The sequence below is a fragment of the Pan troglodytes genome, chromosome 18 (assembly GCF_028858775.2).
Source record: "Pan troglodytes isolate AG18354 chromosome 18, NHGRI_mPanTro3-v2.0_pri, whole genome shotgun sequence".
Classification (NCBI taxonomy): Eukaryota; Metazoa; Chordata; class Mammalia; order Primates; family Hominidae; genus Pan; species Pan troglodytes.
Window position 1 is genome coordinate 53,380,658 of NC_072416.2, and position 25,763 is coordinate 53,406,420.

At 43.4% G+C, this 25,763-nt stretch overlaps 1 long non-coding RNA gene across 1 annotated transcript in view; it reads right to left on the bottom strand.

The window, feature by feature from the left end:
- Window positions 1-707: 707 nt before the first annotated feature.
- Window positions 708-25,763, bottom strand: part of LOC112205877 (uncharacterized) — a 35,384-nt gene continuing 10,328 nt past the window's right edge. The window contains exons 3-7 of the long non-coding RNA XR_002939987.1: window positions 20,751-20,835; window positions 17,983-18,091; window positions 3,257-3,376; window positions 1,411-1,494; window positions 708-881 (exon numbers count right to left, since the gene is read on the bottom strand). This is a non-coding gene — a long non-coding RNA (uncharacterized LOC112205877). The remainder of the gene's footprint in view (window positions 882-1,410; window positions 1,495-3,256; window positions 3,377-17,982; window positions 18,092-20,750; window positions 20,836-25,763) is intronic.

Genomic DNA, 25,763 nt, shown 5'->3' on the forward strand with positions numbered 1-25,763 from the left:
AGACCCTACTAAGATGGGAGAGGCCTCTGGAAGGCTGTGACAGCCTAAGCTGTTAGGGAGAAGCATCTGGGCACAACTGGGTCATTGGAAGCCACTAGGAGAATTTGAGGTTGCCTGGGTGGGACAGGGAGGGGTAAACTTCTGGGACAACATTAGATCCAGAGAATGGGGAGCCTCTGGAGGAGAGCAGAACAGAGGGGGAAAGGCAATGCTGCTAGTGAGTGTTAGGGCCCACTGGGCAGGGGGATGTTTGCAGGGGAATAGTTGGGCATCCTGGTAAGCAGAAGCCCATGGGGACTGATGGGCCAATAGGGAGGGGAAAATTCTAGGGAAATCTTGGGGCTTTGTTTACAGTGGAGGCTTCTGAGGGAAGTGCTAAGTTTCAAAGGTATTAAGGTCAGAAAATGTCAGAAAGTAATAAGGGAAAAAAGGAAATTAAACCAAGTCTGCTCTCTCTCTCTCTCTTTCTCTCCCTCTGTCTCTGTCTCTCTTTCTCTCTCTATTGTTCTCTCTCTTACCTTTCTCTGATATTTTTTCCTCTTTGGTGTTGACAAATCACTGTCAGTAAGTGACATTCTCCCTTAAGAAACCTATCTGACACAGAGCACAAGGCGTGATGGTTGTTCATGGATCAGCCAGATTGAATTAAGGTTCAATTTCAGGTTAGAATCAGCTGGAAGAGATGAGACCCCCAAAATAGCAGTGGCTTCAGCAAAACAGAGCTTTACTTCTCCCTGGCGGGATCTTCAGGCTGGTAGCCCAGGTTTGGAGCAGCAATCCTCAGGTGCAGGGACCCTGTGCCTTCTGTCTTGCCACTCAGCATCATCACTGCATTTCTCAAGGTGGCTGCTGGGGTGCCAGCCTTTATAGGCAGTTCCAGCCTGCAGGAAGGAAGAAAGTGGAAAGAAAGGTGCATCCCCCTAGTAAGGGTGCTCTCCAGAAGTTGCACACACCACTTTCACATATGCCCATTGATCAGAATATAGTTAAGTCACATGATCCCATTTAACTGCCAGAAAACCTGGGGCAAAGTAGTGTTTATTCCAGGCAGCCAAGGATCCACTTAAAAGCTAAGGGTGTTTCTTATGAAGGAAGAACTTAAAATACATATTAAGGGACAACAAGCACATAGATTGAGGAAGCCAACCAGGAACATCAGGAGCCTCAGAGAGTCCCTCGAGAGACGAGCTCACATGGTGTGCTGGTATTTATTGCTACCTAACAGCTTACCCCTAAATTTGGCAGCCTGAAACAGCAAACATGTTATCTCATGCAATTTCTGAGGTCAGGGGTCTAGAAGCAGCAGAGCTGGGTGGTGCTTGCTCTCTAGAAAGGCTGCAGTCAAGCTGTCTGCTGAAGCTGAAGTCATCTTAAGCTCAATGGGGCTAGAAAATCCACTTCCAAACTGACCTCACAGGGTTGTTGCTGGAGGCTTCAGTTCGTTGTCTTGTGGGCCTCTCCATTGGGCTGCTCACAACATACTAGTTTGCTTTCCTCAGAGCAAGAGATCCAAGGAAGAGAAGAAGGAAAAGAGGAGAGAGAGAGAGAGAGAGAGAGAGAGAGAAAGTCATCCAAAATGGAAGCCACAGTCTTTTCTAACCCATTCTGAGAAGAGACACATCCTCTCATCTGCTGTTTTCTTTTTGGCCACAGAGCCCAATCCTGGCACAGTGTGGAGGAGGATATGAATCCCAGGAGGCAGGGATGATTGCAGGCATCTTGGAGGCTGACTACCAACCATGGGTAGGTAAATGAGTGCCAGGAGTTAGGAGATCGCACCTCGGTAGAGAGAGTTCCTTGAGCCAGGAAGACTATGCACAGGCTCAGGAAGGCTGGCTGGGCCTAAACAGAAGTGGGTCAAAGGTTAAGGAGTATGTCTCAGTCTATTTGGGCTGCCATAGCAAAATGCCATAGACTGGGTAACTCATAAAGAGCAGAAACTGATTCCTCACAGTTTTGGAGGCTGGGAAGTCCAAGATCAAGTTACTGGCAGATTGGGTGTCTAGTGAGGGTCCATTCCTCATAGATGGCATCTTCTTGCTGAGTACTCAACATGGCAGAAGGGGTGAACAAGCTCCCTGAGGTCTCTTTTATATGGGTACTAATCCCATCCATAAAGGCTCTGCCTTCAAGACCTCGTCACCTCCCAAAGGCCTCACCTCCTCATTTCATCACACTGGGGATGAGGTTTCAACCACTAATTTTTGGTGGGAGGAGACAAATATTTAGACCTTAGCAAAGTACAACAAAATGTTCCTGTGGTTGCTTTCTGATATTCACCCAATCACCCTGAAGGGACAAACCTTTCTACCACTTCAAAGAGGGAGACAATCTTACTAGCATGTAATAATCAGCACTGTTACCCACAGCTCAAGCCCTCACCCCAGACACAAAGCCAAGACCACTAAGTGGGTAGATGTCCTGGCTAAGTGTGGACACAGGGCACAATCAGAGATGTGAACACACAAAGAGCTTCACCAGCTTCTCACAGACCCTGCTTGCCTTTCGAAGTGATGAATACACATGGCCTGGTCATTCCAGAGACTAACAAGGCCCCTCTGGCCCATTACCTGAAACTGGGGACCCAATACCATGCAGATGGACTGAGTCATTACAAAGGCAATTAAATGTCCAACTCCATAGCCAGGTGCCAACATGTAGGCTTTTGTGCATGGATAACTTAGTTCTTTCAGGAGGGGAAGAATCTTTAGTCTTATTTTCTCTCAAGCCTGGGGTTAATTGGGAAGCCAGCTTCGGTGACTAGTACACAGAGGCTAATTTGTACAACCATTGCTCACAAGTGGGTGGGGGGGATGACGGCAAAAAAAAAACAAAACAAAACACGTTGCTGGAGACAGTCTGCCATTGAATTGGATCTTAATATTCTAGTCCATGAACCAGCGGTTGCACTAGAGCTTGGTTAAAAAAAAAAAAGCAGGAAAAACCCACACACATTCTTTCAATTTCTAAAGGGAAATTTGACTCGGGCTGTAGAACAAAGGACGAAGAAATAGAAGTAAAAGAAAATCAAAGAAAAAGTTATTTGGATTCAAGGGGATCAGATGTTTCATTTATTGCAGGTTGGAGACCTTCAATCAGCCAAATGAAAGGAACATTTGTATTAAAATACCTATGAGGCAGAGAGAAAGCCTTGATCGGGTGCAGCAGAGTTAAGTTACAGCAATCGTGCTGAGAGATATGAACCCACCTTCGAGGTTATCTGTTCCCAATATTGAAGGTTTTCTGTGTTACAAACCTGAGATGAAAGGTAGTTGTTTTGACGTCTGGGTCTGGAAGCCAGACGCTGAAATTAGCAGCATTCTTGATGTGTGTGCAGCAGGAACATGGAGCCCGGGATGGGGTGAAAATGTAGCTGCTTTATTAAAAGGAAACGATGTTAATGCAACACTAAGTGCCCAAGTCACCCATGAGGGTAGGGTGTGGATGGGGATTACAAAAACACCTTCTGAGAAGGGGCAGAGAAGGAGCACTGCACTAGGGGTCTGGGACCAAAGGTATAGCCCCTCCTCTGACCCTGGGTTGGTAGCTCCAAAATAGCTGGGACTTAGCCTGTCTAGTTCACAGTGCCAGGCATATAGGAGGTGTTTGATAGATGTCAAACAAATGCATGAATGAATAAATGAATATGAACTTGGGCCTCTTTGGACCTAAGTCTTACAAAATAAGGAGCTGGGACTAACTGGATTTCTCCAGTGGGATGAATACCACTGATGGTTGGGCAGCACATGGATGGGTTTGGGTGACATGCAAAGACATGGTATTAAATAGTACTAACTCAGAGAGAGAAAGGTATCACTTCTGGACTCTTTCTAGCCTCTGACTCCCTCTAAGAGAAAGTCTCAATCCAATGCTAACATCTCTTTAACACCTCTGCAATGTTTTCAACCCTCTCTTCATAATGATAAGAGGGGAAGGCCCAGGCTCACATCCTCAGCAGGCATCAGCATCCAACTCCATTTCATAACTGGATTTATTTCCTTTGTACTTAATTTCACAGTTGCCTTTCTATTTATGGCAAGTGATAGTTTTTCCTTGGCAGAACTGATCTTTTTAGGGTTTCTTTGTCAGACAGATGTTTCTAAGTAAGCACGAATTGATGTAAAGCCACCATTAAGGAAATAACAGCTCAAGTGGGATGCAGACAAGGGAAATATCATGATGATGAGACATGGTTTGGAAAAAAAAAAAAAAGAAATTGTCCCAGCTGACCTTGAAGGTCTCTTCTGGAAACACTGAGCATCGGAAGTCTAGGACTCCACTCTTCTGGTTTATGTAGAGCAAATCCAGCAGTCTCTAGCAAAGAGGTGACTGCAATCCAAACCTTTGGAAGATGGGCCTATTCATGTATCCATTTATTCATTCTCTCAATAAGTATTTATCAAGAGCATATTATATGTGCACTGCTGTTCCAGGCACTGGGATAGTAGTGAAAGAAAAATAGGGAAAAAAGTCTCTGCCCTCAGGGAGTTTCTGTTTTAGTGGTTTGAGGCAAGACAGGGACCAGGGCAGGTAAATGAGGCACTGAGGGTGTGTAATGTAAGGAGGCACCTGGTCTCAGGACTGCGCATGACCTTGACCTGACTTGAGAAGAATTTCCCATCCTGACCATAACCTGGCATAGTTGTCATCATTCTGGGGGCCACAAATCCTGTCCCTGGAGGGTCTGGTGTAATTGCTCTTTGGGGGGTCCCCAGACTAGTATCTGGGGAGAGCAACACAGATTATTCCCATCCACTTCCAGGATTGAGAACCACTGACATGGACCAAGAAACCTTCAAATTTTTTGATTTGGCACTTCTCAAAGGCATCAACCTTCTTAGTCAATAAGTCGATCTTCACTTACCAAATAAATTAACTAATGAGTGAGTTGGTATGTTGTCACTCACCATAATGACAAAAATAGTCCTGTCCTCTGCCTCCTCACCAGGTGTCAGGTGCTATCATTCACTTTTTTTTTTTTAAATGAAGTCTCGTTCTGTCTCCCATGCTGGAGAGCAGTGGCCCGATCTCGGCTCAATGCAACCTCCGCCTCCCAGGTTCAAGTGATTCTCATGTGTCAGCCTTCCAGTAGCTGGGATTACAGGTGCGCATCACCACGCCTGGCTAATTTTTGTATTTTTAATAGAGATGGGGTTTCACCATGTTGGCCAGGCTGGTCTCAAACTCCTGACCTCAAGTGATCCACCTGCCTCAGCCTCCCAAAGTGCTGGGATTATAGGCATGAGCCACTGTGCCCGGCCTCATTCACTCCTTACATTTCTTGTTTCATTCCATCTTCACAATCACCTACAAGATAGGTATTATTATCATCATCACCCCCTTTTGAAGATGAGGACACTGAAGGAAAGAGAAGTTAAGGAGCTTAACCCCAGCCCAACAAAACTTGCTAACTTTACCCAAGCTAACTTAGCCAAAGAAAACCCAGAAGGGCCATGCTCCTAACCCCTGTGCCCTACTGCTTCTCTATGGGATGAGTCTCAATGCCTGGGGACTTGGTCACAGGAGTCACAGCAAAGAGAGTGCATGTGAAAATGAGTGAAGTAAGGAGTCCTTTGTACCTTAAAGATAGCACATAGGAATAATTGTCACTTCCACCAAAAAATGTGTTCCTTCTCATTCTTCTCCAAACATGAGTCTCATTCTAGGTTCATTTTGCTTCCATGTCTGTTAAAGCCACAGCCATACAACTGTGGTCCTCTATATAAGAAAAAAGCAACAGTGCAAGCATGGTATTACATAACAACACATCCCCTGGTATTGGGGAAGTCTTGGGGCATGGTGGGGAGTGTGGCGAACTGGGAAGAGGAGCCTGTCCAATGTCTCCAGATTTCCTGACTTATCAAAAGAAATAAGAAATTTAGATTTAGTTGAGCCGGGCGCTGTGGCTCACGTCTGTAATCCCAGCACTTTGGGAGGCCAAGGCGGGCAGATCACGAGGTCAGGAGATCAAGACCATCCTGGTTAACATGGTGAAACCCCGTCTCCACTAAAAATACAAAAAATTAGCCAGGTGTGGTGGCGGGCGCCTGTAGTCCCAGCTACTCAGGAGGCTGAGGTAGGAGAATGGCATGAACCCGGGAGGCAGAGCTTGCAGTGAGCCGAGATCGCACCACTGCACTTCAGCCTGGGCGACAGAGCAAGACTCCATCTCAAAAAAAAAAAAAAAAAAAAGAAATGAAATTTAGATTTAGTTGTGAAATCATCGAATTTCCAAGGGGGCTCTAATTTATAAGTAACTGCATGGGGTAAATACATGTTTTGGAAAACCTGAGTGTGAAGTCTTCTGGAAATGACCAAGCTAGAGAAGAAGTCTTAGGAATCTACTCTAAGATCATTGAGTGATCTAGGACAAGCTCTTGGGTTTCTCTGTGCCATGAATCTAAAGCTGTAAAAAGGATATGAAAAATATTATTTATTCGTTCTTCAACTTTTAGCAACAGCTTCTATATATTAAACACTGTGCCAGATGGGGGGTTTAAAGATTAAATCAATATGCTTATCATTGAGTGAGGGAGATGCTGGACTGTGAACTCTAGGTCCACAGGGTAAGAACAGCTGTGAAATAAGAACAGGGAGCACACGGGGAAGGCTGGTAGTTCTGCCTGGAAGAGATGACATTTCAACCAGGGCTTGAAGGCTGAATGTGAATCTCCAAGGCAGCAAAGGAAGAAAGAAAATGACTTTTCCTTGATTCCAAAGTGCTCTGTAGACCAATACAACATGAATCTTTTATAAGTTTGAAAAACATGCATATAGTCCCATAAATTGAAGAGTGAGCAAACTGATCCTACAACCCCCCAAACCATCTTTGTCTCACATATTAATTACAGGGTGAGCATCCCAAATCCAAACATCCAAAATCAGAAGTTTTTTGAGCACTGACCTGATGCTCAATGGAAATGCTCATCGGAGTGTTTCAGATTTCAAATTTTCGGATTGAGGATGCTCAACTGGTAAGCCTAATGCAAATATTCCAAAATCCAAAAAAGACTGAAATTCAAAGCACTTCTGGTCTCAAGCATTTTAGATAAGGGATACTCAACCTGTACTTACCTAAGTGTAAAACCAGACTCGTTGGACTTTGGACTTTTCCCAGAGCTGTTTTTCCCTCCTCTGTCTTACTGGAGTCACCGTCATCCAGGAGCCCGGGTTACACATTTTGGTGCTGTCTCTAGCTCTACCCTTTTCCTCTCCCTGCATATGTGACCCAGGGAAGGGTCCCTCTCATGGTGCTGACTTGCTGGCCCCCCGAGCCATGCCTCTGCCAATGCAGACTTTTGTCTCCTGCATGGACTCTTGCAGTTGTTTTCTCTCTGCTCCTCCTGTCTCTTGTCTCTCCTCCAGTCAATCCATTGCTCTTTCCAAAACTCAGATCTGACTATGTTGCTCTCTGGCTTAAATTTACAATGGCTCCCACTGACCTCAGATCAAAGCCAGCAGTGTAGCATGGCATTCGGACTCTGGGCCCCGCCTATCCTTCCTCACCATCACCATCCTTTTGCCAACACTCCCCTGAAAACTACACTCACGGGCACACTATGTTTCTACTCACCACATGCTCCCTTCACATGCCTGGCACCTTCCTAGCTCTGTGGCCTGCTACAGGCTCTTTTCTCATCTTCGCATGACTTTCCTGCCATTTTTAGCCATAGAACCACAGCCATGCCAAGTATTCCCTCCTCTGGAAACCTTCCCTTTCTGTTGTCCCCTGCTGTCCCCCGCCTCCCCCATGCTGACACACAGCAGGCTAGAGATAGGAGAGGAGAAGGAAAATGAGGCAGGTAGGTAGGGTCTTGAAAGTCAGAGAGGGAAAAGCCTTTTGAAAAAATCACTTTTGCAAAAGCCTCCACCCCAACTCAGCAGAACCCTTTCACCAAACATGGAGATCCACCCGCAGAAAGAAAGAGAAAGCAATTTCACACATTGGTAAAAGGCCTGTGGCAGAAGAAAAGGAAAAGCCACCAGCTGACAGTAGGTGGTACAGAGATCCAGCAGGAAAGCCCAATCAAATGGGAGATTGGGACATTTCTGGGAAGCATATGGGCCCCAGCCCTCGCTGGCTGACACTCCTGTCTGAGAAGCAGGGCAGCCAGTTGTCCAAAAAGCTCGGGCAGCCACGCGTCAGGCCTTGTTCACGGCCAAGAAGAGCAGGAAGGTTGACTGCTCTAGGGCAGAGCAGGCACATGGGTATTTCTGCATCATTTACCTGGAAAGGCAACATTTCCAACAGGGGCATCTTCTTTTCTGCCTTCAGCAACCATTTTCTGTTAATGCATAGTCTCAAACTCAAACACCTGGGCCAGGCAGGTGATGAGAGAGAATAATGTCATCTAGTGGGACTGGGAAGAGAAGACTGCGCCCATGACAAACAGGCACACCCTCTCCTCGGCTCCAGCTGACTGTCATGAGATCCGCAGGCTTTTCTAGAAATGTTGGATATTGAAACTTTCACAGGAAGTCTTCTGTTATTAAAATGCTTGCTCATTCTGCCCCTGCCCCCCAACCCCGGCCGCCCAGGCTGGAGTGCAGTGGCTCACTGCACTCACTGCACCTCAGCTCACTGCAACCTCTCCCTCCCAGGTTCAAGAGATTCTCCTGCCTCAGCCTCCCAAGTAGCTGGGATTACAGGCGTCCACCACCATGTCTGGCTAATTTTTGTATTTTTAGTAGAGATGGGGTTTCACCATGTTGACCAGGATTGTCTCAAACTCCAAACCTCAGGTGATTTACCTACCTTGGCCTCCCAAAGCACTGAGATTATAGGCATGAGCCACCGTGTCTGGCCTGTTTGCTCAATTTCTAATTTCTAAAAACATGGTACAGTGCAAAAGAAACAAGGCCACCAGTGCCTGAACGCTAATGTATAGGTTCAGATTAAGCTCATTAACTCCGAGCAAATAAATATGGCCCTTAAGTCTGCAAGACTCCATCTCTTAGGCTGATAATGGATAATCTGCCATTTAGATGGATTTTTCTGAATACGTAGGTATTTGGCTCTGCAGAAACTGGGTTTCAGTATGCAAGAATATCCACAAATATTTCTCTGTGCATTCCCTGGTTATCACCCCTGGAGGTGAAAGCAGTGCCCCTATTATTATTAATGTTTTAATTTCAAGACAAGAAGAGTTCTTAGACATCAGCTAGCCTTGTCTCCCTGCCACAATTTTGCAGTTCAGGAAACCGAGGCCCAGGGAGGGGACGAGCTTGTTTGGGGACACAGAACAAGTTGGAACTTCCATCAGCACGTTGGGAGTATTTACGGATCATACACACCCACACAAGTCTGGGTTTGTGTTTTCCCTGGTCCTCAAGAAAAAGCCCACCAGGTTGCCAGATGTGCCGAGCTCAAAGGAGTCCAAGGAAGTGGTTTGCCAGCGATGAGAAGCAGGCCCAGTCGGGGGTATAATCTGGCCTTCCCATCAGCCTCACCTTTCTGCCTACAGAAGATAAGAGGCTGGTGTGGAGGAAACTGATATACAGCCACACGCCACAGGAATCATGTCCTTCTGCAGGCTTGGGCCACCTCCTCTCCCAGTCTTAGGCTTATGTGAAGCCTCAGAACCCTGGAGCCCATGTGTGAATGAGAAGCATCTACCTTGGCTGAGTCCTGTCCTTTCCCCTTTTCCTTCCATTTCTCATGGTCCCCTCTTTTCCCAAGGCCTCTGTTGAAAGAAAGTGCTTGAAATGTGCATTTCTGCTTTGTGTGCCAGCTCTTGCATTTCTTTACAGAAACTGCAGAAGAGAGAGCAATGCTTACCTCAAAGGCGTGAGGTTCCAATGGTGGAATTACCATTAGAGCCTGTTTGGCCGTGAGGGACCTCCCGGTCAATGTCAGATGATAGCTCTTGAGGGACCCCTTTCTCCAGCTCCTGGGAAGCTTTCCCTGAAGCTCAAGGGGACTCTGTCTCTCCGGGCTCTCTTGCCTCCCTCAACCTATTTATTGTCATGTCAGAGCAGACCTTGGCTACAAATTCCCTATTTTCACTTTTAAAACTACGTCAATACATATGTGTGTCTGTGAGTTTGTATGATGGGGGGTGAGGGAAGGGGAGAAGAGGGGATGAGAGAAGGGAAAAGGGGAAGGGAGGGGAGGAGAAGAGAGGGGAGGTGAGGAGAGGAAAGAAGAGGCGCGGAGAGGAGGGGAGGGGGGACAGACATGGGCCAGAGGAGAGAGGAGGGAGGGGAGAGGGAGAGTGAATCACCTGCTATGTGTTCAAATCCTCCCAACAATCAACCATCCTGTGAAGCAGGTCTTCTTGCCCCATTTTCCAAATGAGGACCCTGAGGCTCCCCTTGTCCTTTCCACCACTTGCTTTCACTTCCTTCCTCTCCTGTGCACTCCTCCTTTCCTACCTGAACATTATCTTCATTCCCAAATTTGGAGTTGGTCCTGTGTTCCTGGGGGCACTTTGTTGGCGCATGGGTGTGGGGCTGCAAGCCTGCAGTCCATCTCACCATGGGGCTCCATGCAGTGGAGTTTATTCCTGGATGGACATCTGGACCTGCAAGATTTATGGGGACCCACAAGATGCTGCCAAATGCTCTTTTTATGGGTAGTTGCAACATGGAACAGAATATCACTGTGGTCAGGCACCCTGGAGACAGAGAGAGCAGGGGTGCCTGACTGGCTGTGCATCCAACAAATGGGGCAGTACTAACTAGTCCTAGTGCTAGTACTTACCTCATAGGATTATTGCGAGGATGAGCTAAGATAATGGGGTGTTTCCAGAGGTGCAGAGACCACGGGTGGTATTGAAAATGATTTGAAATAATGCACAGACAAGGCATTAAATAGCACTGACTCAAACAGTAAGTGTATTAGGTCCTTTTTAGCTCTCTTTGAATTCTTCTAATTACGTCAAGAAAGTCTCCAGTTGATGCTATTGTGTCTTTAACGCCTAACAAGTACTAATTATTTTTGTTGTTTTGTTCTCTGTGTTTTAACAAAGGGAGTGAAGACTTCAGGCTCAGAGTCCCACTGCAGGCAACAGTATCTAGGTAGAACTTAATACATATTTTCTTTTTTATTGGAATAATTTTTATGGTTAGTGGTTTTCTATTCACAGAAATAGTATAAAATTTTCTGTGTGAGTAAATGGATTTAGGTTTTAAAAGCAGATCCATTGAAAGGGGAGAACAGCATTAAGTAGATCATAGTATCAATAACATTCAAATATGTCCAAAATTATAAAAGGAGCCCACAGTGATGAAATTTTCAGAATCATTGAGATAATCCACGTCAAGAGCACAGTGGTGGTTATTACTCTTCTGGTGTTGACTCAAGAGTTTCCACATCTAAAACAGGTGGGACAAACTAGGTAGTTTGGGCCCTTCCAACTCTGAGGATCCAAAGTCCTTACTTATTTAGTACCTTGTTTTCCTCTGTCAGGTTCAAAGACAGATTCTCCAATGAGTGATCTTCATCAAATGAAGCTTGGGCTACTCCCAAGGAATCCTGCCACTCTGGAAGATGTTTGATGCAAAATATCTCTGGGGTCAGACAAGTCGACTTATGCTTTCTGAGTCTCAGTTCTTCATCTGCAAAATGCTGTGCCTGATAGCACTAACCTCCGGGTTCTGTAGATTTCATAAGATTATGTAATGTAGCACAAAATGTGAAAAAGTGACCACGAGATATGTATCAATGCCCAGACAAGGCATTGAGTAATACTGACTCACACAGCAAGTTTCCCTATTGCATCCATGAGAAAGTCTCAGTCTGGTAATAATATTGCCTAAGTGCTTTTCTTACACCTGCCAAATAACCCTTTAATTAAGTAGAGGGAAAGGCCTCAAGGCCTTAGGCTTTTGGCAGGCAATAAGATCCAACTGGGATATTAGAGATAGGCTTAGAGGAATATGAAGACTATATCCCCACATTAGCCCTGGGAACAGAACAGGAGCCAAGGGACAGTGGTATTTGAGCTGACCCCTGAAGAGACAGAAAGATTCCTCCAGGCAAAACATACTGGAAAGATGTACAAGGCATCAGGAAAAGCAATCCCTTAAAATCAGGAGGCCTTAGCCAGGTTTGTGCTACAGACCCTCCAGGGGAGGTCTATGGACCTCCTTATGGAATAATGTGGGTTTTAAAATGTGAGATGAAAATATTGGCATTGTTCTTGTGGATTTTTAAATAGTGATAAAATATACATGACATAAAATGTATTATTTTAACTATTTTTAAGTGTACAAGTCAGTGACATTAAGTATTCACATTATTGTATAGCCACCACCATATCCATCTACAGAACTGTATCTTCCCAACCTGGGAGTCTACACCCATTAACAATACCACTCACTATTTCCTCCTTTCCCATCTTGGGGCAATCATCACTCTACTTCCTGTGAATGAACTTGACTGCTCTACATATCCCATGTGAGTGGAATCATATAGTATTTGTCCTTTTTTAATTATCCTATTTATCCCAAGTCAGGCTTACTTCACTTAGCATAGTCTTCAAGGCTCATTCCAGAATAATGTCATTGCATGCATAAAATTTACAAAACAGCATTATAAAGAAAAGTTATATTAAATAACAGTTATCTAAATAATTATTTAAATTAATATAGTAATATGTGGGCTTTTATTAACCAAGATATAATAAGATATAGAGGTGAGTCTACTCATCACTATAATTTCCAGAGAGTAGTGAGTCTGTTTCAAGATACTCTGTAGCAACTATAATGTGATATGAAAATATCTGTGATATCTGTTAATGACGAAGTCACAGAAGTCCCATGTAATGCTGATACAATTTTAGTTGTTGCCTACATTCAGAATTGAAGGAAATGCTAACTTTCAGTTAGAAGTTAGCAAAAATAAAAAAATACTTTTTTTTCCCATCCAAGCTAAGAATTCCATGGAATTCTTAGAAGGCTTCTGTTTCATGGAACCCAGGTTAAGAATCTTCACCCCATGAAAGGAATATTTTTATTCTTCATAAGTTTATTTCATTCTTGGTCCAGAGGTGAGGCAAAGATCAGATCCTCTCAGCTTCTACTTGGCCACAGAAACCAACCCTTTGGCATAGACAGTAAGGCTGGGTTTTGGACACGAAATATTTTTCATTAACCCCCACCCATCCCGCCCAGGTATTATGTTTGAAAAGCAGTCTGTGACAGGGAGTGGTTAAAACAGAAGACAAGTTTGTTTCATTCCAAAAGCTCTTCCATTTGGTCTCATGGTTCATTAGTGTTTGTTGTGCAACACCAAAAAAAAAAAAAAAATGCACTCAGATGTAGATGCAGGGACGGCCCAAAACACAGGAGACACTCCACGTGTCTAGACAGCAATGTTCTAACCAACAGAGGAGACACACTGCGCTGTTCATAGTAGTTGCTCAATTTTTCTCATCTGCATACAGGCTATGGATTGCCAACCTTTAATTAAGAAGCAGTTTTCTTTTCAAAAGGAATGTGTTCTAATAAATACCAGCTGAGCTGGGATGGAGGCGCTATAGAAATTACAACTGCAGCTGAAAAACCATGAGACTTGCAGCAGGCTAACCATGAAGACCTTCAGGAAAGGAATAGTTTCCATGTGCTTTGGAGATGAGGACATGCCTCGTGGGCTATGCTCCTTGGCTTCAAAGCCAAGCCACAGCGCCGGTGCTGTGGGTTCTGCCTTCTTGGGCAGAGAGAGGACAGAAAGAGGCAGAAAGACAGTGAGGCAGGGTATTGGCTTAAATGACCTCTGCCTTGACATTCTATGACTTTAAAATCAAGGAGGTACTCAGGGTAAGGTTAGAAGTGTTCTTACTACAGCTGATATCATTGACTTTGCAAAAGGGAGTTCCTAGTAAAGAAAATGTTTCTTCAGATTGAAGTGTCTTGATATTTGAAATGTCTTAGCATCCCTGTGGCCCTCCCTCCACACTTAGTGTTGCCAGATAAAATGCAAGATGTCCAGTTAAATTTGAACATCAGATTAAAAATGAATAATTTTCAGTGTACATATATCCCGTGCAATAAGCTAAAAATATACAAAAGCATTATTTGTTGTTTATCTGAAATTCAAACTTAGCTGTGTGTCCTGTATTTTTACTTACTAAATTGGCCAACTCTACTCCCACTCAAACCAGATCTTTCCTCCGATCCACTTTCCTCCAGTTCTTTGTAGAGAAATGCCAGGCCAGCCTGGCACAGACTGAGGTCAACTTAGAGACATGTGTACAGTCAGCATAATGGTTAAGAACACCAACTTTGGAGTCTCAAAGACTTAAAGTAGCCTTCAACTCAAGCCTGTCGCTTTTTGATGGGTTTATCTTGAGAAGTTTTCATGACCTCCCAGGGCCTCAGCTTTGTCCTTTGCAGAATGGGGAGATGGAAAGTCAGGGCTGATGTTCAGCCATATCCAATAGTACAAAATCCATACCAGCAGTTTAAAAATTAGAGCATTTCCCAGGCCAGTTGTCAAATAGCTTCCCAATCTCCCCTTCATTGTGACAGGCACCCTGGCTCCTCCCCACCTCTTTCCTCATCTAGCAACAAATACCTGGCACAGTCAGGGGTCTCCAGGACCCTGTTCTAGTGTTTAACTCAGTGTTCTTTCTGATTGGCAAGTATCTGTGGCTTATTGATAGTTAAATAAATTGACAACCACTCCTGTTAGGAATACCCACCTCAAAGGTTGTTGTAAGGGGTAGGTGAAATGATGTGAAAGAACTGTGATAAAGGGTTTGGCCCAGAGATCTCTCTCTCTCACACACACACACACACACACACACACAGAATGAATGAATGAATGAATCCCTGTGCTACTTATAAGGAAGAGCCTTGCCTTTTTTTGCACATGGCAAACCATTCTCTCTCTCTCTCTCTCTCTCTTTAATAAACCTTAAAGATCATTCTACTTCTAGTTTAATTTCTTCCTCTTTACATGGAGGAAAACTGAGATTAGGCATAATTTACTGACTTATCTAAACAAGTCCACTTTTATGCATTGTAGGTTTGAGGGATCGTTGGAAAGATCTTTTGCTCAAAAACATTCCTTTCATCCAACTGCCACAAAGCCTGAAATTTCACCATTAGCATTTTAGCCATCTTTAAAAATTGAACTAACACTTATCAAGATATTTCTCAAAGCCCACTCTCTTTAAGCTAGAAATGACCCAGGGTCATCCCGAGAACCTCAAGCGCTGGGCTGGAGGGTGGTAAAAAAGAGATTCTGAAAGAAGTTGAAAGGAGACCTGGGACGTGCCAAAGACACATGCGTCCAACTTTAAAACTGTGTGACAGGCTGGCTATGCATTAGGTTGTCCCACTGGGGCAGTTGTGCATTTGTGCTGTTGCATAATACAGAAGGACAAAAAGCATAAATACTAACTGATCACTTCATTCAAAAGAACTTCCAAAAAGGAAGCCAGACCCCTTTGATGCTGCCTTATGCTTAGGCAAAGCTAAAAGTCGTTTTTATACTGTTGGTCAAGGGTTTTTCAACTGGATGCCTGGAAATGTTTTTCACAGATCTACAAAGCATGGATCATACAACAAAGCCTCAAAATATACAGGGGCAAAAATCTAGCTGGGATTGTATCTATTCATATATACAAGTTGGTTCCACCACTGGGTTAATGCTAACTGCTGGAGTCCAGCATCTCTTGTATTAGATATATCTTTATCCGCTGACAGTTGAATTCGATCCACCTGCACATTATTTTGAGGACAGGTGTTGAGAGCTAACCAGTTGCTGGTATAGGCTAGTCTGTTTCCCCCAGAACACAATATTGTCCTGTGCTGTGTAATGATGTTTCGGTCAACGACAGGCTGCATATATGACAGTGGTCCCATAAGATTATAATGGAGATGAAAAATTCATATCACCTAGTGACACGGTAGCCATTGTAACACTGTAGTGCAATTACTTTATTTTTTATAAATTTAGCATGGCCTAAGTCTACAGTGTTTATAAAGTCTCTAGTAGTATACAGTAATGTCCTGGGCCTTCACCCTCACTCACCACTCACTCACTGACTCACCCAGAACAAATTCCAGTGCTGCAAGCTCCATTCACAGTAAGTGCCCTATACAGGTGTACCATTCTCTACTTTTTATACCATAATTTTACTGGACCTTTTCTATATTTACATATGCAAATGCTTACCACGGTGTTACAATTGCCTACAGTATTCAGTGTGATACATGCTATACCGGTTTGTAGCCTAGGAGCAAAAGGCTATTCCATATAGCTTATACCATCTAGGTGTGTGTAAGTACACTCTATGAGGTTGGCACAATGATGAAATAGCCTCAGGATGCATTTCTCAGAACACATCCCCATCCGTCACCAACACATGACTGTAAAATTCAACATCCAATCATTTGACTGATTTAGTTTAGAAGATCAGAATCTAAAGAAATTTTTTTTAAACTTCTGGAAAAACAGGGGTTAAAATTCTGGCACTTTTCTTCAAACATCAATATTTGTGACTTATTAATTACCAATGGATGATCACCAAACGAGGAAGGATCTTCCCATCAGAGTCTAATTAGTTTCATTGTCTTTTTTTTTTTTCTGGATTCCATTGTATTTCACTCTACCCTTCGGCTGCCTGTTTTAATTAATGTTGCACTACATTCAAAGGTTTTGCTTTTGTGCCTCTCTGTTTGATTTAAATTCCTTTTTGCAAATAAATAAATAAATAAATAACTATCAAAGCTAATGAGGCTCTGAAGATTTGAGATGTAAATATCATATGCAGATTCTTTTTTGGTCCCAGCTCAGCGGAAGACCAAAAATAACACTTGAAAGTTTGATTAAGAAATCTCAGGCTCCCCATCTCATGCCTCCCTCCAGACAATCTTTCTGCTGGCATTTTCAGTTATTTGACAAAAAAAAAAAATCAAGCCCCCCAAACCCAAAACCTCAAGAGCAAGCTCCTTTCAAGACTGGCTCAGATGGGCACAGTATTGTGCTGAGCTGCTATTTAAGATCCAGCCCGGACTGACGGATTCCTGTCTGTCCTGAGAGACCTGTGCATGTCAATGCATCCACTCACCACACACACACAACACACCTTCATATGCATCCACAGACACACAAAATTATTTTCACACACAAACTCATCCATATTCATACACGCATACCCTCATGCCCACTCACCAATGAAAACTCAAAACACACATATTTCCACACATGCAAACTCATCCATGTTCATACACACATACCTTCATATACACTCACCAACACAAACTCACAACACACATTTTCACACATGCAAACTCATCCATATTCATACACACATACCCTCATACACACTCACCAATAAAAACCCGCAACACAGACATTTTCACACATGCAAACTCACCCATATTCATACACACATACCCTCATACACAGTCACCAACACAAACTCACAACACACACATTTTCACACTCATATGTGCGCAAACTCACACACTGATATACACATACTCACCCACATGTAAGTAGACTCATACACATTCCTGCATGCATTCACACACAGTTTCCATATGCACACACATTCTCCCACACACCTGACACATACATCATGCTTTCGCAGATCAAGTTTCCAGTTTCACATCTGTGTCACCTCCAGTACATTTTCGTACACACCCTCAAAAGACATCTCTGCAAGAAATTCCAAGACTCCCCACCCCCTTCCTGGCCCACCATCGTCCTTTTGGGTGTATTCAGGGGCAGCCTGGGGCACAGTTATTAAACTGTATCCCAAAGAGCTCTTCCACTATGCAATCTGCTTTTGCCTGAGATCTCTGTATCCTTTACTGAGAAAGTCTGATTCATTTCCCAGAAATTTTTATCTGCTATTAATCTTTCAGGATATAGTTAGTGTTGTGATATATTCAGATATTGTTTTTGGGTGGCAGGGGGAGGGGAGGGCAGATTTCAAGTGGCCATCCCCTGGCAGTTTCAGAGATTACTCAGTGCTTATAAGCAGCTCAGAACTGTGTGACAGCATTTCCAAGCAAGGGACTTACAATCATGTTTCATTAATTCGACGTGAATGAAGCCTCATTTCTGGCCTTGAGGAGCTTAAGATGTATGTGAAATTAATAACAGAACAGATGTCTTCACAATTTGGTTCCTCTGGAAAAAAAAAAAAAAAAAAGGAACCTGATTACTTTGAAAACTTCAATGCTTTAAAATGCAGACCCAGGGAGTTTTTACTCCAGGGTAAAGAGTTATGCCTTGATATCGTCCACGTCTCATAACTAAGTGGAATTTAAATGTCAGGTTTATATTAAATAGTCATATTCCCCATCATGACATATAATAAACAACAGCTTATTACTTTCATTAATAAGATGTGTTGGACATTTAAACTAAAGCTTTGGAGATAAAGCCTGTACCTCCTGAGCAGGAGGTGCTGGGGAGACACAGGGGACACGTCGGGGAATATTCAGGCAGCCTGGTTTTTAGCTTTCTGATAATTTAATCATTAATTCCTCATAGGAAAACAAAATGCATCTGTGCTCACACAAAACTCACCACTTTATAAAGAAGTTGAGCCGTCTCCCACGGATGTGTGTGCCGGAGGCCGAATGTTGTGTTTCACAGGACACTTGAAGTCCTGCCTCTTTATTTTATTATTTCTTCCTGCCTGAAATCTTGTTTCTTTATCTAGGCTTCTGTGACACTAAGTGCCCCTCAAGTTGAATTTTAACTACTCCTCAGGGCGCAAGTGTGACTGCACACCAGGGGGGCTGGGTTTTTATTTCTGAAAGTCCAAAGAGGAACAGTGTAATGGAAAAATTACCCAAAGGGAAGTTATTCTGGAGGAGCAGGAAGAGAGAGCAAAGGCCCCCAGGCACATGGCCAGGAGTTCCCCTTGCCCTGGGTAGACAAGTGAATGAAGCTTTCAGGGGAAAGCAGTGCTAAATGGGGAAGCCCAGGGTTCACATTAGGTCTCAGAATCTGGTCTACTGTAATGACCACTACAACCACTGTAATGACCCTTCTCTCTTTCCAGGGCCACTATGTGTCCTTGAAACTGTCACCTTCCCCACTTTCCCCCATGGAGAAAACAAGAGTATTAGACCAAATGACCTGCCAGCTTCTCACTTTGACATTCTCCATATCCTCTAAATTTGGCTTCCATGACATTTATTTTACTATGTCTACCTACTCCTCTCCACCTCCTTCCTCTCACAACTGGACTGGGTGTGGGGTGCCATGGTACAGTCACCTCTGCTGATTGCCCCAGATACAAAGGTCAAAAGAAGCTCGCAGGGCAGGAGGTCTTCTCTGGTCCCAGCTCTCCCTAGGGATATGGCCTGGGGTAAGATGCATGCTGTGGGTGCCAGGCGTGGTGGCTCAAGATGCATGGTGTGGGCACCGGGCGTGGTGGCTCGTGACTATAATCCCAGCACTTTGAGAGGCCAAGGTGGGAAGATTGCATGGAGTTTGAGACCAGCCTGGGCAACATAGTGAGACTCTGTCTCCACAAACAAAAAGAAGGCAGGCATAGTGGCACATAGCTGTAGTCCCAGCTACCTGGGAGGCTGAGCTGGGAGAATCGTTTGATCCCAAGAGGTCGAGGTTGCAGTGAGCTGTGATTGTGCCACTGCACTCTAGTCTAGGTGACAAAGCAAGAGCCTATTTCAAAAAAAGAAAAAAAAAAAAGATACACGGTGTGTTTGACCCTCGGACTTTTTATGTGAAAAGGGGTGGAATGACCCTCACCCAGGACTGTCATGAGAATGATATGAGCTGGTGCACACTGCGTTTGGTACAGAGCATAGAAGCATAAAAGCTCCTGTTAGTGTTCACAGCTAGGGATCACAAGCAATGTGCAGGAGAGAGGTATCCCGGGGTGACTGCACTTTTGGAAACTCCCTGGGCACTGGTGTTGAAGGAGGATTGTCTAAGTCTTCCTTATTCTTGACTGATATGGGGGCTGTGCGTGCACAGCAGTGGAGACCCGGGTCAGGATGTGGAAGGTGGGCCCCATCCAAGGGAGTGGGGACAGCTCAGTGTCAGGCACTTATCACCCTGGGTGTGTATCCCAGTGGCGCTACGTACTACGTAGCAATGCCAGGCCTTCTCCCTCTTCAGGGAAACCAGGAATGTGGAATTTTATGTGAAAGCTTCTAAGTTTTGAGCAGAGATCACTACAAGTCTGCAAGCCATTCCTTGAAACCATTGGGGCCAGTGGTATTTCAGTATTTAAATTTTCAGATTTAAAAATATTATACAATGAGATCACCATTTATAACCTGACATCTCCAAGGGGGGTCTGGGAAAACATGTCACAGCCAAGCCCATTAATAATTTGGCATCAAAATAATTATACTCATGAAGAATGGTGAGACATGGGACTCAACACTTTCTCTCCTTGTGGGGACGAGGCCAAGCCCCCACCACACTAGCAGAGTCAAGGCGACTGTGGCTGAGGCCTTGTGACCCAGTTTCCTGCAGCCAGCCCCACTCACTCCCAGGAGAATCATAGAAGCCATAAAGCTTTGGGATTCCTGAACTGAAAAGGCCATGACAACCACTGTGTAAACTCCATAAACACTGCATAAGGTCACCACACAGCTCCAAGTGACAGAATCCCAAGCCAAATAGGCTTAAATGAAGAACAGCAATAGCAATCAAGTTTATTAGGTTATAGGAGAGAAAAGTACAGAGGTGTCTGTTCAGGATCACCTGGATCCAGGTGCTCCAACAATGGCCCCTGGAGTCAGTTTTTATCTCTCTGCTCCACGTTTGGCTGTGTTGCTTCCTTACTCACACAGATACTTACCTCATGGTAGCAAAAAGGCTGCCAGAAGCTTCAGCTCCACATATTTCTGGGATTGGTCCCCTGGGAAACAGCATCTGTTCTATCCCTAGAACAAAAGCCATTGGTTATCGCTAGGGCTCTGAAGGGGTCCTTTGCCCATCCTGGAGCCAATCACAGCAGTCTAGGCTCCCCGCCGGCCTGGAACTAAGGATAGGTTCCTTCTGGCCCGTTCTACCCAGAGTTCAGAGCCAGAGAAACTGAATGGAGGCCTGGGTGGGGGCAAAACCGTAGGTGTCTATTACCAGGGTGACTCAGGAAACCCTTTCATTTCAGCAGAGCAGACAATGAAACTAAGAGAGGAGGTGAGATTTGGCCAAAGTCACACAGCAGGGTCACTGGCAAAGCCAAGGTTGTGACCCCAACCTCTCACAGTTTGGAAATCCCTGCATTGTACCACATGTGATTAGTGGAGCCTGCTCGGAAGCCTTCCCCCATTTCCTATGTCTCCTCTCCCCCTGAGGGGGAAGAGATGAGGAAAACCAATATGCTAACAAGCACACGCCCCCATGAGCGTGCACGCACGCGCATGCGCACATGCACACACAAGCACATAAGCCTTATGAGCAAAAAAATCACAACACTCTATTAGCAAGCTTGTGCCAGAGTAACCACAATTTATCTTTTCTTCTCTTATACATCCCTCATCTCTGGAGAGGTCTCTACTGAGTCCAGCGCAGAGTTAGCACCCAATAAATGTCGCCATTATTATTGTTGTAATTATTATTTCTCATACTGTGAATTACTCTCTTCCACACTCTCCTTGGCCTAATCTGTTAATTTACCTTGAGGTGCAAATGATTAAGCAGAGTGAGTATGAATGGCCAAGCAGAAGGACCAAGGGAGTTGGCATTTTTAATAAGAGTCAGAGCCTGAATTCAGCAAAGGCATAAAACCCTCATAATTATTAATGTGCATAACTCTTTCCAGTTTGCAGACTGGTTTCTCATTCACCTCATCTGATTTTTAAAAAACAAAAAACAAAACCAGAAAACAACCCTGTGAGTGAGATTAGAAGGGAATCATCTCCAACCACAGATAAGAAAGCCAAGCACTCCCCAAAAAACATTTAGCTAAGGTTTTCCAGGTTTTCCTGGGAGATCTGGGATAGAACTGGAGTCCTAGTTTAGAAGCATTTTACTAAATGTACATGTGTATGAATGCATGCACATAAGCATCCACACACACTCATACTGTTAGAAATACCAGCACTTTGGGAGGCCAAGATAGGAGGATCACTTGAGGCTAGGAGTTCAAAACCAGCCTGGGAAGCATAGCAAGACCTTGTCTCTACTAAAAATAAAAATAATTAGCTGGGCGTGGTGGCGCACATCTAGAGTTCCAGCTACTTGGGAGGCTGAGGTGGGAGGATCACTTGAGTCCAGGAGCTGGAAGCTGCAATGAGCCGTGATTGCACCATTGCACTCCAACCTGGGCAACAGGGCATCCATGTCTGAAAAAAAAAAGAAGAAAAGAAGGGAAAAGAAAAAAGAAAAGAAAGAAAGAAAGGAAAAAGAAAGAGAAAGAAAGGAAAGAAAGAGGAAAGAAAAGAAAGAAAGAAAGAAAGGAAGGAAAGAAGAAAGAAAGAAAAGAAAGAAGGAAGGAAAGAAAGAAAAAAGAAAGAAGGAAGGAAGGAAAAGAAAGAAAGAAAAAGGAAGGAAGGAAGGAAGGAGGGAGGGAGGGAGGGAGAAAGGAAGGAAGGGAGGAAGGAAAGAAGGAAGGAAGGAAGGAGAGATATTGCAATACAAATAAACAATGTATTTAAAAGCTCACCAAGTCATGAACACTCATAGGGCCTTACTTACATTACCCATGCCCTGATTTAACTTTGCATAACAGTATTAAAAGCTCCTTGGGCCACACATCTTTAAGTCAAGTACGAAATAAGCTCCATTCCCTACCACCCCCAATCATTACCCTCCGCAAGGCCACCACATTGACCTCTTTTCCTACCTCCCACTTTTATTTATCTCAATTATGATGAAGACTCTTTTCCCTTTGCTAACAAGAACTCTATTCAATTCAATGAACATTTACTGATCTCCTAGAAGGTAATTAGTATCTCCATTTTACTGACCGGGAAACAGAGATTCAGAAAGAGTTTAAGTAACATGTCTAAAGTTGTACAGCTAGACCTAACCATTTCCTCCTGTCGTCGTCTGGCCCAGGTGACCTGTCATTTGATTCTACCCAATTTCTCTCTTTCTGAAACCAGGAAGCATGGGTGTTCAGGTCCTAATCATGAAAAAAGTGGGAAGAAAGTGGTTTTTCCTGGCCCCCACTTCAGGCCAAGTCAGGTGCATTCATTCACTTGACAACATTTACTGAGTTCCTACTATGTGTTCGTTCTCTTAGCCTTGAGGTTTTGAAGGGTTTGCAGGGTAGAAGAGAAAGGAGAGAGAACAGTCCTTTTTAATTAAAGTATAATTGATTCCATGAATGTTTGTTCTTGGGCTAAAGCCTATATTGGCAAACACCAATGGAAAAATAAGTTCAAGAATCAAGCCAGCAGTATTGTATACATATCTCATCTACATCTATATCTATATATATTTATGAATAATATTCTATTTTAGTAGGTAATACATACATGTGGTGGAAAATTTTAAGTTGCAAAGTCTCTTTCACATACCAGCCACCCAGTTTCACCCCTTAGGGACAATGACTTGTTTCTCATGAGTCTATCTAGAGAAAGTGAAGCATGTACTATTGAGTCTGCTTATTTCTCCAGAACCTTTTCAAAAGAATATACTGTCAAACTTTGTGATATTTGCCAATCTGGCCAATGAAAAATAGTACAATTGACCCATGAACAACATAGGGGTTGGATTGACAACTCCCATCACAGTCCAAAATCTATGTGTAACTTTGGTCTCCCCCAAAACTTAACTACAAATAACCTACTGTGAACCTTACCAATAACATTAACAGCTGACACATATTTTGTGTATGTATCATATAGTACAATCTTACTATAATGTAAGCTAGAGAAAAGAAAATCATTAAGAAAAGAAAATGTATTTACTATTCATTAAGTGGAAGTGTCTGCCTTTTAGGCAAGCACAGTTCATGTAACTTTTTTTTTTTTTTAATTTTGAGATGGAGTCTTGCTCTGTCACCCAGGCTGAAGTGCAGCGGTGTGATCTCAGTTCACTGCAACTTCTGCCTCCAGGGTTCAAGCGATTCTCCTACCTCAGCCTCCCAAGTAGCTGGAATTACAGGCACCCGCCATCATGCCCGGCTAATTTTTGTATTTTTAGTAGATAAGGGGTTTCATCATGTTGGCCAGGCTGGTCTCGAACTCCTAACCTCAGGTGATCTGCCCGCGTTGGCCTCTGAAAGTGCTGGGATTACAGGCATGAGCCACCCGCTCCTGACCTTTGCGTAAATTTTTCAAAAAAAATCTTCGTGTAAGTGGACCTGTGCAGTTCAAATCCGTGTTGTTCAAGGATCAACTGAATTTCATTTTCCTTGAGTGTCTTGCTCATATTCTCAGCACATTTTTCTGTTCAGTCATTTAACTTTTTCTTATTGATTTATAGAAATTCTTTATGCATTCAGAAAATTTGTTATTGCAAGATGGGAGCTGCAAATATTTTTCCACATTTATTTTGCTTTACTTTAATGTTTGCTTTTTTGTTATGCAGCCTTATAAAGATTTTCTTGTAGGCAAATTGATCAATGTTTTCTTTTATGGTTTCTGATGATTCAGTCATATTTTGAAAAATCTTACCAATTCTGAGATTATTTTAAAGTTTCTCTATATTTTCTTCAATTCTTTTATGTTTTATTGTATGTATAAAAACATTGATTCATCTGGAATTTATTTTTGTATAAGTTGTGAGGTAGGGATCCAACTTTATATTTTTTCCAGATGAGTACCCACTCATTCCAAATATTTATTAAAAGATGTATTAAATGAGCCTTCTTTACCCTAGTTTTTGAAGTTCCCAAACTTTAATAGCAGTTGTTATTTCAGTATTCTTCACTTATTTCATTCCTGGAAGGTTATATAATGATTTCGAACTGATAATACCACTCACAATGCTTGTGGGAGCCATTTTGCACAAAGTTTAGATGATATAGATAAAACTACTTTGATGAAGAACAAGGGCAGTAAGTACACACCAACCAAAGAGCTACATCCAGTTGATGTTATAAATAAAAAACATGGTGGGAATACTTCACATTATGCAATTCTGATTGTGTTTAGGTTTCAGCCACCAAGAGAAAAAAATATTTAAATACCAAAATGGGATATGAAAGTGCATTGCTCTGTAAGCAAAAATTTGTCACACGAAAGTTGAGGAGGGTCTTATGTGAAATGCAATTCCTAGTACACATCAACTCATCCCCAGCTAGGACAGCTTCCAGAACGTGCTGCTAAACTTGAGATTGTGACCCTGCAGCCATGACACTCAACCGCCCCTCAACCAGAGCTCACCTCATTGCTCTACAGCAACAGTTTTAACTACTGGAGCCTGCCTGGAGCTTGAGGTGATCCTGGGACCTGCCTCCCACCAGGGAAGGCCTGAGTGCTTTTTAATCTTCTCAGAGCAAAATCCACTGAGAAAAATTATAATTTGATATGGCTGCACTTAACCAATAGAAACTCATAAACCATCTTAATATCATAATGCATTGTGAAAAAGAATTGCTAAGTACCATGAAACATATGAGAACCCCAGGCTTCCATTCATCTCTAGCTTTATGCTAGGGCAGCATATTAAAGTGATTTCAACTTCAGAGCAGAGCTCCCCAAAGAGTGCTCCAGTCTTAATTAAAATGTCAATGAAATACAAAAGTGCATAAGGGACACTTTCCGAAATCATTCCTTTTTAGCTTCTGGATGGCCGGCTCATCCTTTCCTCAAGTCTGCCTGCATGCCTACTCAACACAAGCACCCAAACTACCTTTCTTTTCTGCCATGAGGGAGCCCTTACCTAGACTTTGTGGCTTTTTGTTGTTGTTGTTGTT